Consider the following 16,227-nt stretch of genomic DNA (forward strand, 5'->3'; position numbering starts at 1 on the left):
ATGGATGTCATATTAGTCCCTTATGATTGCAGAGGAGGCCGAAACCTAATTTTCAATCTGCTAAATCACCATAAAAATCACAACGCATTTTCCCCCAAACTGTCTTTTGGCTTCCTGGATATACATGTAAGCAAAGTAGCAACATAAAATCTTAACTCTACCTATAAGTAAACACTTGTAGACTTGACAATTTTTCAAAATATTTTGAGCACAATTCACCATTTTGTGGTTTAACATCTTACAGATTAAGGCCATAATTGCTTATTTTATAATTCATTTTTATTTGATAAAATACTTTCCATAGAAGTGGACTCATATTTATCTACCAAAACCAGTTGTATTTATTGAAATAGAAATTTCAGTTCTCTAAGTGTTAGTGAGTGTTAGTCACTCAGTTGTGTCTGATTCTTTGAGACTTACATGGACTGTAGCCCGCCAGGCTCCTCTGTCCCTGGAATTCTCCAGGCAAAAATACTAGGATGGGTAGCCATTCCCTTCTCCGGGGGGTCTTCACAGCTCAGGGCTGAACTCCAGTCTCTTGCATTGAAGGCAGATTATTTCCAGTCTGAGCACCAGGGAAGCTGAACCTATATCAAAAGAATGACATTCACAGCTTATGAAGGAGCCACCAAAAAAACCACCCCCTAAACCCCCAAACCCACACTCTTGGCAAGGTTAGATCTGCTTTAAAGGAAAAGAGACCCTTTTTAGTCAGATATGGGTTGACCAGACAACCTTGTATGTGTGTGTTAGTCACTCAGGCATATCTGACTCTTTGCGACCCCATGGACTGTAGCTTGCCAGACTCCTCTGTCCAAGGGATTTTCCAAGCAAGAATACTGGAGTGGGTTGCTATTTCTTCAGAGATCTTTCTGACATAGGGATCAAACCCAGGTCTCCTGCATTGCAGGCAGATTCTGTACTGTCTGAGCCACCAGGGAAGCCCCAAGCACCCTTTCCCATCATTATTAACTTATCATGAACGGGGGAGCCCAGTGCACAGGCATCACTGCTATCACAAAGGAATGATTTGTTCAGATTGACGTTTGACAACTGAGTTGATCAGTCAATTCAAGACCATATTGATGACTCTGAAGCCTGGTGACACGTTAGAATCACTTGAGGAAGGAAAAGAAAACACTGGTACCAAGGGCCCGCCTCAAAAATTCTGACTCAGTAGAACTAGGATAGATCCAGGATATCACGAATTTTTAAAGCTCAGGTGAATCTCATGTGCAACCAGGGTTGAGAACCACCAATCTACATAATACTTAATCATTTGATGCTTTTTCAAAATAAACGTTGTTGAAACAAATGGTTGTTAGAGTCTCTTTTTATCATATCTGAAGACAAAATTAAATGTGACCATTTTTTCTCCTCTTTTTTTTGGTTTGGTAATTTCTGTGTACAGTGTCCACTCAGTATATGAGAAGCTTTCCTAATGTTGAGTGAATTTCCCCTGATTTTCCCCCTCTGAGATTCACGGAGGCAACCAAACTGATATCATGACAGTCAGCCAACCAATGGGCTGCTTTACTATGTCACGTTTTCGGTAACTGTAAGGTCACAAAGGTCTATTTCTTGAGGACAGCAAGTAGGGGTTTTCCTCTTCAACAATGTGTTTCCTCTGTAATGACTTACAGATATGTTCTTGTGTTTTATGTATTTCTTAAGTTGATTGAGTTGATCCTAATGTTCAGATTTGCCTCTGGATACTTTGCATTTAATTGTGCCACATTGATTTTGAAAATATAGGGCTTTATATAAGAAAGAGGCAGCTTAAACCTGGCCTTGTGTGACTTAGACAAAATATGACTGATTTTAGTTTTTTCCTTGTCATTGCAATTTACTGTCTTTGAGAAAATGTGGTGAAGTGGTTGATGTAGGACCTGTAAAAGACAGATCTGGCTCACTACTTAGAATTGACTTTAGATTGAATGACATTTGTTCTTTTACTTAATTATTTATTTTATTTTTTAAGAATTGAAGTATAGTTGATTTACTGTGTTGTGTTGCTGAACCAGCAAAGTGATTCTGTTTACTGCTGCTGCTGCTGCTGCTAAGTCGCTTCAGTCATGTCCGACTCTGTGCAACCCCATAGACGGCAGCCCACCAGGCTCCTCCGTCCCTGGGATTCTCCAGGCAAAACACCATTGAGATATATAGATATATACACACACATATGTATATAAATACACATTCTTTTTTAGATTCCTTTCCCTTATAGGTTACTATAAAATATTGAGTATAGTTCCCTGCGCTATGCTGTAGGTCCTTTTTGGTTATTTATTTTCTGTATTGTAGTACGTATCTATTAATACTCATGGAAACTCTGACCCACAGTTACCAATTAGCTTTCCCAAATTGTGCTTCAACTGTTCATTTTTGTGTTAAAAACAGCACCATCGTGGATCTTGACCAGTAGTTTTTTGAACTAGGTTTTCAGACTTCTGGGAGTTTCAAGGAGCCTCAGGGGCCGTTCCAGGGCATGGGGACAGACATTAGAGTGTGTCCAAGAGTCCAGTGTTCATTTACAGTTTCGGTGGTCTGTTCTGCAACCTGACCAGGTGGGCTATTCTTGATTTCACATTTTGGGTTTCCAAGGAAGATTTTATTTGAACAAAGGATTTTTTTGGCAAACACAAGTTTGTAAATCCCTAGGCCACGTTTCTAAGTTTCTGCTTTCCCTTCCCTGCCAAATTTGGTTTATGTAGTTCTGGTAGCTCCTAATTGTTCTCTAGATGCTTCTGTGCAGGCATGCATGATGCTCAGTTGCTCAATCATGTTAGCCTCTTTGAGACCCCATAGACTGTAGCCCACCAGACTCCTTTGTCCATGGAATTTTCCAGACAAGAATACTGAAATGGATTGCCATTTCCTCCCCTAAGGAATCTTTCTGACCCAGAGATCGAACCTAAGTCTCCTGCAGCTCCTGCATTGGCAGGCGGATGCTTTACCTGGGAAGCCCCCTGTGACTGTGCATCTGTGTTGAAAAAGCATGGGGAAGACTTGGGTCATATTAACTTTATATCCTTCATGCTTGTGGGGATAGAGAGCCAAATGAACAGTTAGATATTCTGGGCAAGAAATATATAATAGATTGGAAGTTATCAGCATAGAAACTCAATTTAAGTCACGTGGTGTGTGAGTGTGTCTGTGTGTGTGAAGTAATTACTCACCGGGAGTGTTTATAAAGAGGCGATAAAGATTAAGTCCTGAGGAGCAGCTGTGCTAGGTCAGGTACCCTCTTCTGTACTCGAATTAATCCAGTACACATTGGTTAGTGCTGTTTCCTTTTTATATTTTAAATTATTTCCCCACATAAGTTGTGAGTAACTGTCAAAAGAGTTGGAGCATGAACGTATATGTGGGTGAGTGGGGTGTAGGGTAACCTGGGGGGCCTGGAGCACAGGGTGTGGAAACCACCTAAGGAAGTTCTCCCACTTTTCAAAACCCTACAGCCTGTACAGAAACTGACTACAGGGCTCCTGCTCTATGTGTATTGAGGTGCAGAGTGAGAAGGTAAACTTGAGCAGCTAACCAGTGGCTTTGGCAGTGTAGATGGCCATTGTGGTATTTTCGGCATAAAATGATTTACGTATTGTGGTTTCTTGACTTTTAAAATCCAGACATTTCCCCATGTCTTCATTCTCTCTTTTGCAATTGGACCTAGTGACTGTTAGGTTCTGAGTATGATCCCAGTGAGCCCAGGGGTAAAGGTTCATTCCACATGGATCTGAAACTTAGATTTTGTTTCATTGACACAACCCTGCCCTCCATACTGGCCAGCTGTTTGTCACTTTTAGTTACAAGGCTTACCAGGCAACAGTGTATTAACTCCATTAAGAAATACTCACAAACCTTAGAAGAACTCAAAGTACCTGGGTAAAGAATAAATGTTCATAAACAAGATACTGTCAAACAAATTTTGCTCAATAGGTAGGGTGTTCCAATGATAAAGGGACTGGTCACTGGATCAAAAATTAAGCCCCACACATTTCCCACTTCTTTTTACAAAAATTTTAGTGAAATATAGTTGATTTACAATGTTGTATTCATTTCCGGTTCATTCAGTTATACATATGTATATATTCTTTTTTATGTTATCTTCTCATATGGGTTATTCCTTTTATACTTCTTTAGGTTGACTTCTTTGATTATCTTCCACATTCACATAAAATATAGGCAACCATATATTTTAATTTTATTAGAGATGGAGGTCTAACTAGAATTTCAAATAACATTGAGTCGTTTTACTCCCCCAAATTGGCATCTCAGAAGTATCCTGATATATTCTGCTTTCTTTATAAATTCCTGCATGATAAGATACCTGTGCTGTGCTGTGCTTAGTTGCTCAGCCGTGTCTGACTCTTTGCGACCCCATGGACTGTAGCCTGCCAGGCTCCTCTGTCCATGGGGATTCTTGAGGCAAGAATATGGGAGTGGGTTGCCATGCCCTCCTCCAGGGCATCTTCCCAACCCGGGGATTGAACCCAGGTCTCCTGCATTGCAGGCTTTACCGTCTGAGCCACCTGGGAAGCCCCATAGTATACCTAATTGGTTCCAAACACAGCTTATATTAAGGTAAAGTTTCAGTTTAGTTTTTTTTTTTTTAATAGTTTTAAATACTCTTAAAATTCTCTTCTGGGGAATTCTCTGGCTGGCCACTCATTAGGACTTGGGGTTGATCCCTGACTGTGGAACCAAGATCCTGCAAACTGCACAGTGTGGCCAAAAAAAAAAAAGTCCCTAATAAAGAATATTGTGGTTATTGTTGTGGTTTAGTTGCTAAGTAGCCCACTAGGCTCCTCTATCCATGTGATTTCCCAGGCAAGATTACTGGAATGAGTTGCCATTTCCTTCTCCAGAGGATCTTCCTGACCCAGGGATCGAACCCACCTTTCTTATATCTCCTGCACTGGCAGGTGGGTTCTTTACTATTGAGCCACCAGGGAAGCCCGGTACTGTGATGAAGGGATGTTAACTCAGTGAGTTTACCTCTTTACCTGGCTGAGTACACAGCATGTGCTAGACGCTGCCCTCAATGCTGAGGACCCACAGAGAACAGGCAGGGTTCTTTCTCGGAGGCTTACACTGTCCTCAGGGAGACGAGTGTGTGGGCAAAGAATCATAGCACTATGATGAGTCCCAGAAGTGATCTCCTTCCATGGGAGTTCAGAGACCGAGGCACTTAACTCTGCCTAGAGTGGTCAAACAGTTGTAGAAATTCATGAGGTGAGCAGCCGGAGGAAGGGCAGTTCTAGGCAACAGGAACAGTAGGTACAAAGACAATGAGGTGGAAAGGACACTAGATTGAAAGAACTGCCTGGTTCTTCAGGGTGGTTTGGTGTGGCTGACGTGTAGGGTGTACCACATAGATGCAGGAAGAGCAGGCAGGAGCTAGGTCATTTAGGGACGCTAAGGTAGGAGGAGGAGCTAGGTCATTTAGGGACACTAAGGTAGAAGGAATTTCAGTTTTGCTTTGGCTCCTAAGAATAATCCTTGAAAGCTTTTAAACAGGGGAGTTGGATAGGACTAGCGGTTTGCTGATAAAATCAGCTTGTGTTTAACAGATAACAGTCAGGCTTCCAGAAAGTTCAAGAGGATGACGAATCAGGGAGTGTGCTGATGTGATATGGATGGGAAATAAGATTAATACCTCAGGGTAAGACTTCTGCTGTGTTTATGTTTATAATTTTGGTGCTTGGTGCCCTCTAGGACATGTGGTAGAGAAGTTTGGTAGGCAATATAAAATTCTCTGCAAATAATGCAAAATTCGGTCATCACTGGCTACTAGGTTCAGTTACAAACCCACGATGGGATGTAATTTCCTGGGCAGTATGTGAAGAGTCGGAGAAGGCAATGGCACCCCAGTCCAGTACTCTTGCCTGGAAAGTCCCACGGACAGAGGAGCCTGGTGGGCTGCAGTCCATGGGGCCGCTAAGAGTCGGACACGACTGAAGTGACTTAGCAGCAGCGGCGGCATGTGAAGAGTGAAGTGTGAAATGGATCGGAAACACGCTTTCGAGAGTCGCTACAGTGTGTTCACATTCTCCCTTGGTCGCTGTACCTTTCTTTATGTTTTCTGATTGTCTAGTTACATGCTGATCTTTTCCCTAGACAAAGTGTGAGGGCAGGAGCTGAGTCGTGTCACAGCCGTCACACAACTTCAGATGTCTGAAGTACCGCTCAGGTGTCTGAGTCATGGCATCTCACCGTGAATAGAGCCCTCTGGAGCTGGGTTTCAGCTGTCCCTGCCTAACTGGTTGCAGCAACTGTCATGGTACCTGCCCTTTGGTAAGTGTTCAGTACACGTGTTGAAAAAATGAATAAACTCTTCCCTGGTGGCTCAGCGGTAAAGAATCTGCCTGCAGTGCAGGAGACGCAGGAGACTTGGGTTTGCTGCTGAGGTCGGGAAGATCCCCTGGAGGAGGAAACGGCAACCCACTCCAGTATTCTTGCCTGGAGAATCCCATGGACAGAGGAGCCTGGCGGGCTACAGTCCACTGGGTCGCAAAGAGTAGGGCAGGACTGAGTACAAAATGAATGAATTAAATCTAATGAGTGGTCAGAGGAGGAAGGATCTAGCCAGAGAATTGGGAAGGACAGGTTTGAGGGGAGGAAAGCTCAACAGGAGAGACTCCTGTAATGGAAATTCAGGGGAGAAAGAGTTCAACAATGAGAGAAGTCAGCAGGATCAGATGATACAGAAAGGGTCAGTTAATCAAGGATGGCACAGCCACCACTGACAACTGGGAGTCATTGGTGGTAATGTCAAAGATAGCTTATATGGTGTGTATGGAGGCAGGTGGCAAATTCCATTGCATGGACATGGGAATGAAAAAAGGGGTGAGGAGACAGTCAGCCTAGATGGGTTCTTAAGAGGCTGGGAACGTGAAGAAAGAAAATGATTGGAGGTGGCTAGAAAGGGTGGGAAGGCAGAAGGGGAGTTTTCACCCCTTCTCTTTCTGTCATTTCCCTTCTTTATTTTCTCTCATTCTTCCTGTCCAGTGGCCCCAATTCTCTCTAAAATAGTAACTGACACCAATAGTTTTGGACAATTTTTATTCTCTAAGCTTTGTTAAAATTACATATATTAACTCGCTAATTTCTTGCAACAACACTTTAAAGATGGAATTATTATCCTAATTTGACAAATGAGACAAAGCATAGAAGGGTTAAGCAAGTTGTCTGGGGTTGTACAGCTACTAAGGGGCAGAGCCAGGGTGCAAGGCTTTTCCCCATTGTACTCTGCTGCTGGACATGGCAGGTGCGTTGGGTACTTAAGATTTTCAACCAATGTGCTTATGGAATTGGTGTAACATATTGTCACATATTACATTGTAACATATTGTTGTTGAGTCACTCCGAGCACTTAGCCTGTGTTGGAAATCATAATTGTGTCACACCATTAATCTGTAAGGTTGAGAGAGTGCCTCTAGCAAAACAAGCCTTACCAGTTATAGGAATGGAAATGTTTGGATGTTTGAACTGATGTGGAGTGGGAGATTGGCGGCTTGGAAGGACTGGGGATGCCAGAAAGAGAGCAATGGATATGATGGATCATGAGCTTTAGCCTCTAAGGAGAAGGAATCTAGAGCAGGATTGGCTGATGACATGGGAGAAAAGGGAGAATCAAGGGGCCTGAGGGTTCAAGGAGGTTGAAAGCTAGGTGCAGTAGCATGGGAGGAACTAGAGTCTTGGGGAGCATAGGAAGCTGGGCTTAGAGAGGGATATTTCATTCCCACAACAACCCCACATTTCAGAAGTGAGGATTAAAAAAAAAAGGATAGGCACAGGTGATGATAGGTTGATGCTGTGGCTTTGGGAGGAGATGACTCAAGTGGATTGGAGGTAAATCTCATGAGGTCAAGGTCAAGTTCAAGGCTGACATCACTAGAGATATTGGGTACATGGTTTTTTTTTTCTTATGTGGATTCTGATTTACGGAATAAAAAAGCCATTAATTCTAAAAACATTTCAAGGATTAGTTCACTGAATAATACACGCAATCAAGTTAGCCTTTTACTAAATCCTCCTGCTTAAGTGATAGTGCTTTACAAAGTTTTTCTTGTTTTGATTTTGAGCAACTGTAGGGTAGAAACTAGATGAGCAAAAGAAATTAGATGGATGTGAGGGCTGTTGTAGGTAGTCAATAATAGAATGTTTATACAAAATAATTCAGTGCAAGGACCAAAGGTAATAATAACAATGAACATAATGCCTTGCTATGTGTTTATAATAAACAGACTTGGGGAAAGCACTTTCTTGCATATTTGTCACAGAAAATATTCAATTAAAAAATAACAATTATAATTAGGATGCCAATAAAAGCAAACAGGAGAGGGAGACCCTGCTTCTCCTGGGAGGGTTGTGCTGAGAAGATCTGAAGACTGGTCTAGAGTTTAGAAAGCTACAACTCAAGTGTGTTTTGGTTTTAGGGAAAGGTGCAAAAGGGTAGCTGATACCTGACATGCAATAAAAATCACTTCAACGGTCTCAGTAGAACATTGGCAGAGAACAGTTGAATTACTTCAATTTTGCACTGTAATTTTTTGAATTTCATGATGTTATTACATTGTTTTATTTTATATTTAAGTTAATTTTTATTGGCGTGTGGTTGCTTTACAATATTGTGTCAATTTCTGCTGTGCAGCAAAGTGAATCAGCTATACGTATACATATATACACTCTTTTTTGGATTTCCTTCCCATTTAGGTCATCACAGAGCATTGAGTACAGTTCCCTGAGCAACATAGTGGGTTCTCTGCATTGTAATTTTTGAAAAAAGAATGTGAAGTGTTAATTGACAAAACAGCACATTTCACAAGCAAGTTTGGGTGCTTTCGCCAAACTGCTGTTATCGCCTTGGAAAGAAAAGAGGACACACGCTTAAGAAATCGCCTCCTCCTCTTCCTTCTCCTTCCTCTTTCTTTCTTCTGGTCGTGTGCTGTACGATGCTCTCTGGGCATGGAGAGGCGGTTGCATCAGGCTTCGAGCTTTGTTGTGATTTGTGGGGGTGGGGATCGTGGGAGAGGGGCCGGAAACTTCCCTGGGACTCAGCGTGGTGTCCTTTGCTTCTATAGTTAGCCGTGTGGTGGGAACCAGCTGTATATGTTCCCTTTGTACAGCTGTGCATAGCACTGTCTCCTTTTTCCTTCTGCCCATTTAGGATTTGGGGAAATCAAAATTACATCTGATGTGAGCTTAGAAATCCCCACATGTGAAGATATGAAGCTACTAGGGGAAAAAAAGTATGTAAGCGTGGTCTGATACAAGGTGGCACGTGTCAATAATGTATCAGGTAGGGTATTTTGGGTGTGAGGAACAGAAGCTCTAACCCAGACTGGCTTTCCTAGTCAGGAGGAGAATTCCTTTGTGTAGCAGAAGCAGAGTATAGTCAGGAGCAGAGTGTCTGGCTCTGAGTTTGTTTCTCCATGATTCTTTTGGCTTTGTTCCTGCCCTGTATTGGTTTTATTTCAGCCTGACTCTCCTCATGATCCCGAGATGCAAGATAGCTTGAAGGTTCATATTGAGATAGAAAAAGTCGAGGGGAAGGGAAGAAGCCGTGTCTTCTCATCTCCTCAGTAGTGTGGAAACCTTTCTCAGAATCTCCCGAAAGACTTTTCCCCAAGTCACTGCCCTGTCCTTAAGTCAGTCCATGACTGACAGGGGGAACAGGATTGTTGTAGTTCTTGGTGAGCCATTTAGGAAGGACTGGATTTGGGGAATCATATCCATGATAGATAGAAAGAAGTCTTGAGGCCATTCTTACAAGATTCCTGACTCATCAAGGAGAAAACAGCTCAAATGGAAGTCAAATCCCAACTTCAGCATTTGCTGGCAGTGTGAACTTGAACAAATTACCAAATTCGGTGAGCCTCTTTCTTTCTTATCAAAATTACCAGATTCTGTGAGCCTCTTTTTCATTGTCAGACAACATTTTATATAAACTTTAAGGAGCTATACAAATGATAATTATTTATTTAATAATAATATTGATAATGATTAGCAAGAGTAACAACTTTTATTTACTGATATTTGCACGTTCCAGGCGCCTGTTACAGGCTTAAACACACGCTCTTTATTATTCTTTAAACATATACCAAGCAACTCAAGGCATCCTACAAAGCGTTTTATTTCTGATTTCAGTTAAGCAGAAATTGCAACAGTAGAGCTTAAGGTAGGGAGGGTCAACAGCTGTGGGCTCAGTTTCAGCCAGGGCTCCCATTGTTTTGGCCTTTGTGACTCAGTAATGGCAGCTGGCTGTGGGGCCCCAGACAATTGTTCGGTTACCTGTCGCTCGTCATCTTTAGCTCACTAGTTCCGGGCTTACCGCTCTGGCGATTTGCACAACACGGGTGTACGTGTGCTTTTAGAACACGTGATGCTTTTCTTTCCGCTGTTGCTTTCTTTCCCCAGGTATAAGCTTTTTGCATATTTGTACCTTTGAAATAGTAGAGGGGTTTAGCAAGGTTTCTTAGGCTCTTGTATCTATTGTGTCATCTGAGCCTTATGAAGAGGTCACGACTGAATTTGTATTGTATGGAGGCTTCATGGTCGAAAGATCCAGCGGATAATGAAGTCAGTGAGTGTGGGGCATCATTTGTTTGAATGCTGCATATTGCCTTGCTCTGAACAATGCTGTGGAGTGAACGTTTCCTGTAGGAGTATTTTGGTTTATATCCTTATGATAGTTTCCTTGAAGGAGAATAGCTAGCTGGGTGATGGAGTTTGAAATTTTTATGAGTTACTTGGTTGACTCAGGGAAGGCTTTTGAGTGATGAAAATGCCACACTTGTATGTAGTGTTATTTGAGGATTATGTCTTTTTTCATTCTGCTATTTCATAACAAATGCCTAAGACCATAAAATATTTCCAGAAAATCTAAACTCTCTTTTCTGATACAACATAATGTACTTTTTCCCTAGGCCCCTTTGGCACTCATCATAACAATAGTGCTTGCATAGCTCAACTTGTACTGGATATTGAGGAAATTCAGCTCCCGTCCATTCCTCCCCATTTGTTGTAGAGTTCAGAAGAGAAACTGAGCTTACGCATCTTGATTCATCCTGTCCATAATGTGAGTTACTGCTCATGAGGCTTCTTGGTTATTTTGTTTTGTTGTTTTTGCTTGTTTTTGGCCATGCTGCGTGGCATTTGGGATCTTAGTTCCCCCAACCGGGGACTGCATTCATGTCTCCTGCAGTGGAAGCAGAGAATCTTAACCACTGGACTGCTAGGGAACTCCCTCCTGAGACTTCTTGATCTGCATGCTCATGGGCTCCCTAAAGGCCTATTTTTCAGACACATCTGCTTTTTATTCATGGTTCTGGCCCTCATGCTGGGACCGCTGCTATACTCTTAAGACATTCTGTGAGTAAACTGATGGGAAAAATGAAGTGAGAGATACTGTTTCTTTTTTTTTTTTTTGCTGGTGCAGTATGAACATGAAATAGTTGTTATTGGTTTTGAGGAGCAAGTAGAAAGACTCATTCCTATGACCCCGTGTAATTCTTTCAACAATTCCTAAAATACTTCTCCCAAAGTCTTCCCATTGTCTACAAGATACATTAATGAACAGAGCTACGTAGCAACAGAAAGTCTGAGGAAGGAACTGCCACTATATTTAAACAGATTCTTAAAAATCATAGTTGGGAGTGGAGTATATATGATACAAATTGTATTCTCTGTCTGTATGTTTCCCCCAGTAATTTTAAACACTAATATGCGGTATGTGATAATAGGAAAAAGCAAAGAGTGGGGCCACTTGGAGGAACCCATTAACAGACTGACCACACAGTGTGACCAGGATGGTGGAGAGGGGAGGCAGAGAGTTTCGACGTTGTTTGGAATAGCCCTGTGAAGTAGGTAGAAGATGGAGACCCGGTTACCCAGCAAGTCGATAGGAGAGCCCAGATTTCAACCCAAACCTTCCTATATCCAAATTGCACACTGTGTGTTTGCTTCTCTTGGCTTCTCTTTTCCAGATTTTCATTTTCAAAATTACCTCTAAAATCATTCAGACTTTGCAGAAGGGCATAAAGGGCCTACTACTTCCCCACCCCACCTCTGCTTCTCCCTTGCCCCAGGCCTACACAGCTAACTGTTTGGTGGGTATGCTCCCTGGCCACCTTCTCTGTGTGGACAGATTGCCTAAAGGAGCCAGGCAGGCCTGTCTCCAGCGAGAACTGCCGAGAGGGCAGAGGTGGGGCTCAGGAATGCATTGTCCTCTCCAGGACCTACCTGGGTGAGGCTAGCGAGGTGCTGGGCTCTGGGAACCAGGATCCTCCCAGGTTTGGCTGCAGCTTGAGTGTCCTGGGCGCCAGTGCTTTGGGGGGAGGAGAGCCATCTCTGCTGCCCTGACTTCCTGCCTTGCCCAGGTAGAGAGCAGAGCCCCTGACCGTGAGAGGCGGGGAGGACGTTTGCTCATCTCTGCTTGTTCAGTGCCTGCATGTACCAGCGCTGCTGTCGCACGAAAGAAATGAAGATGCGCTAGCCCTAGTCACGTCTTCCAGCGACCCTGGGCAAGTCTCCTGAAGATCAGAAGATTCTAGTCTCGGTTTCGAAGGTACACTGTTGTGGCTTCTTGTTTTAATGTTTCTGAAATAAGATGTGATTAGCAGTAGAGGAATACATTTAACATCTGGGGAGTTCCTTTATTTTTCCTTCGTCTTGAAAAGTTGTTTTTAAGTCTGTGGGGCAACTTATAATTTCTATTATTGTGGGAACGTGGGAATCAATCCCTTGAGTGGTTTAGAGAATGGATGATGCCTGATAACCCGCTTTGTGAATGGTAGCTCATTCTTAGTCACTCAGTTATGTCTGACTCTTTAAACTGTAGCCTGCCAGGCTCCTCTGTCTATGGGATTTTTCAGGCAAGAATACTGGAGTGAGTTGCCATTTTCTCCTCCAAGGATCAAAACTGTCTACTATATCTCCTGCACGGTAGGCGGATTTTTTTTTTTTTTTACCACTGAGCCACTGGGGACACCCATGAATGGGAGAGTTATATATAAATATGAAAGGCCATAAAAACTACCCAGCTGTCCTTGCAGGACTATTTCTTAGAGATGCCCAGGCAGGAACTTCTTGATTAAAGAGGTGGTGAGTCTCCTGTTCAATAAAGTTGGTGTTCTGGGTTATGAGAACATACATTTTTAATCTCCCCATTCTCCCAATGGAATTCAATAAGCTATTTTCATTTTAAATTTTTAAAAAATGACTCTTAAACATTTTAATCTTTCTTGGATTAGACCTTGACAAAAACTGTTTGCGTATGGTGGATTTAGTAGATTCCTGGCCGTTATTGGAAATATCAGATTGGCCACAAAACTGTTGTAACTTGATCAGAATGTTAATCCAAAAAAGTGCTGTGTTTCAAATGGGAAATTACAGTGCCACTTAGTTCTTATGATATGCCAGGTAATGAGAGGGGATTATAAGCAATTACTCACACTGTTGACCTAAGACAAATAAACCGCCAGATAGTTCTCTCACCAAGATGGGTTTATTCAGGATCAGTACAGAATTGCAGTTTGGGGTCTGCAACCATGGTGAGCCACGTGTAAGTCTCTCCACAGCCAGTGGAGGGGAAAATGAAGTTGGGAGGGCTAGAGTAAACACAGAATCCATGGCTTTTAATTGGCTGAGCTGTTGCCGGGAAAGAAGAGAAGTGTTTCTTCTTCCTGCTGGACTCTGTTATCATCACAGGGCTTAAATGCTCCCCTTTCTCATCTCCTGATTCTTTAATTGAGGCTTCTGTTTATCAATTTTTGTGAGACTCTGTTTCTCTCCAGGTGGATTTCAGTTTAGACAGCCTTCAAATGTTGAAGACCAAGATAAAATTTCCCTTTCCAGCTCAATTCAACCAATTTACCCCAATTAACTAGTGTAAAGGAGTTTATAATCTCGAAAGAAACAAGGTAGACATTTATTTTTCTGGGAAAAAGTAAGCTGCCAAGCAAATAACCAGGGGAAGCAAGATCACAGAGGGAATATTTTTATTCCTACTAGAATTTGTATTAGTTATTAATATTTAGAATGTCCATTCACAAGCCAGGGTTCTGTCACGGCACTGAAACCAGTGTCTGCGGAATCAGAGGTCTTTGGGGGCTCAAGCATATGAGGTAGCTGAGTGGTGACATAATATGGTGAGTCTGGGCTATAAAATTGAGAACGTATAAAGGTTCCCTCTCTCGCCATCCATTAGATACTTGAGTTCTGTTCTCAGTGTTAGGGATACCTCAGTGAACAAACCCTAAAAAACTCCTGCTCTGGAGCTTACATTCCAATTTGTAGCTGCCTTGAAAAACAGATAACCAGTTAGAATTATCTCTAGAGTAAGTGAATCAGACACATTGATGAGTTTCTATGAATAAATTGCATAGATTTTGGTGTTGTTAGCTTTTAGGCCTTTTCCACATAGCTGATATTTCTGGATAAATGAATAAATAAATAAATGGATAAATAAATGAGATTATTGGAATTGTTGGAATGGAGGCTGAGATAGGTTCTTATTAGCATTCTGCTTGGTCCGTTGTCTTAATATTTCTAATAGCTGCAATATAAAATATTATTGGCTGTACAAGGCAGCTCCTGGTTTACTTGACTTTAATTTTAATTGAGAATAAAGCACTGTGGGAGATCCCATCTCTCATATTGACTGTGATGACTTTCCAAGGTTAACGCATAATGGCTAAGTGCAGTTTATGGCTGCCCTCGTCAGTTGATCCCAAGGCTGGGATCAGAGAACCGTGAGCTGAGCTCAGAACTCCCCAGGAAGCCGTTCCAAGGGAGTGAGGCTCTTGCAGGGCTTTCTGCAGAGTGACCAACTAGAATAACAAACCTGGGAGCTTGGACCTGGGAACCCATGTGCCTTGTCTTTGAGCTTCTTGTGGTAATATGGGGACAAGAAGCATTTGCGATTGCACTTGTCTTCAGTTTTCACAAACGGAACTTCTACTGGGCCTGCAAAAGCGAGGCAAAATTGGTAGTTTTAGAGAAAATGCAGGCTGCTGGCAGGGATTTGAGCCCTCTGACTGTTCTCTTCAGGCTGTAGTGCTCAGGGCAAGTGTCCTTTTAGCAAATTAACAGATGTGTGGGATGTGAATGTTTGTGGCCTGGATCTCTGTTTCCAGAGCCTCTTGGCATGTGTACCCACCCAGGAGCTCCTGTCTTCTCTTCTTTGTTGAGGGTGCTGCATGGAGCTAGGATGCAAGCCAGGCAGAGAGCTGTCACTAGAATCTGACCAGACTGGCACCGTGATCTTGGACTTGCAGACTCCATTTATTGGGAGAATCAATGTTTACTGTTGGTGCTTTGTTGTGATAGCGCAAGTGGGCTAAGTCCAGTGAGCACTGTTAGGGGTGCAGTGTTTGTGTACCTCCCCCCCTCCCCTCACCCCTGCAGTTCACTCGCTGAAGCCCTCACCTCCAATGTGATGGAATTAGAAGGTAAGGCCTTTGGGAGGTACTTGGTTTAGGTGAGATCATGAGGGTGAGCCCCATGATTGGACTTTGGACTAGTGTCCTTGTAAGAAGAAGAGGGGCTTCCCTGGTAGCTGAGCTGATAAAGAATCCTCCTGTAATGCAGGAGACCCTGGTTCGACTCCTCGCTGGAGAAGGGATAGACTACCCACTCCAGTATTCTTGGGCTTCCCTTGTGGCTCAGCTAGTAAAGAATTCACCTGCAATGTGGGAGAACTGGGTTCGATCCCTGAGTTGGGAAGATCCCCTGGAGAAGGGAAAGGCTGCCCACTCCAATATTCTGGCCTGGAGAATTCCATGGACTGTATAGTCTATGGGGTCGCAAAGAGTTGGACATGACTGAGTGACTTTCACGTCACTTCGAGAAGCAGAGACAGAGGAATATCTCTCTGTCCATATACACACCAAGGAGAGGCCATGTGAGCACATAGCAAGAAGGTGGCTGACGGCGAGCCAGGCAGAGAGCTCTCACTAGAACCTGAGCAGGCTGGCACCCTGATCTTGGACTTGCAGACTCCAGAACTGTGGGAGAATAAACGTTCACTGTTGGTGTTTGGTTGTGATAGCCCAAGTGGACTAAGTACCTCTTCTTCAGGTCTTACCTTATCCATCAGCAGGGCTGTGATACTCTTCCTTTCTCCTTTGACCTCAGTAATCCCAGACTCTCTTGGACTTCTCATTTCTTTCTCAATTCCCTTGTAGCCTCCTCTTCTCCTAATCTTCTCTTAAAGATCAGGGT

General features: G+C 42.9%; 1 protein-coding gene across 1 annotated transcript in view; it reads left to right on the forward strand.

Moving 5' to 3' along the window:
• The window catches only part of SLC16A12 (solute carrier family 16 member 12), a 100,554-nt gene that overhangs the window by 5,721 nt on the left and 78,606 nt on the right, over positions 1-16,227 (forward strand). The window contains exons 2-3 of the mRNA XM_018041575.1: positions 6,121-6,297; positions 12,388-12,571. The gene's annotated coding sequence lies outside the window, so the exon portion shown is untranslated. The remainder of the gene's footprint in view (positions 1-6,120; positions 6,298-12,387; positions 12,572-16,227) is intronic.

This window comes from Capra hircus, chromosome 26 (genome assembly GCF_001704415.2).
Source record: "Capra hircus breed San Clemente chromosome 26, ASM170441v1, whole genome shotgun sequence".
Classification (NCBI taxonomy): Eukaryota; Metazoa; Chordata; class Mammalia; order Artiodactyla; family Bovidae; genus Capra; species Capra hircus.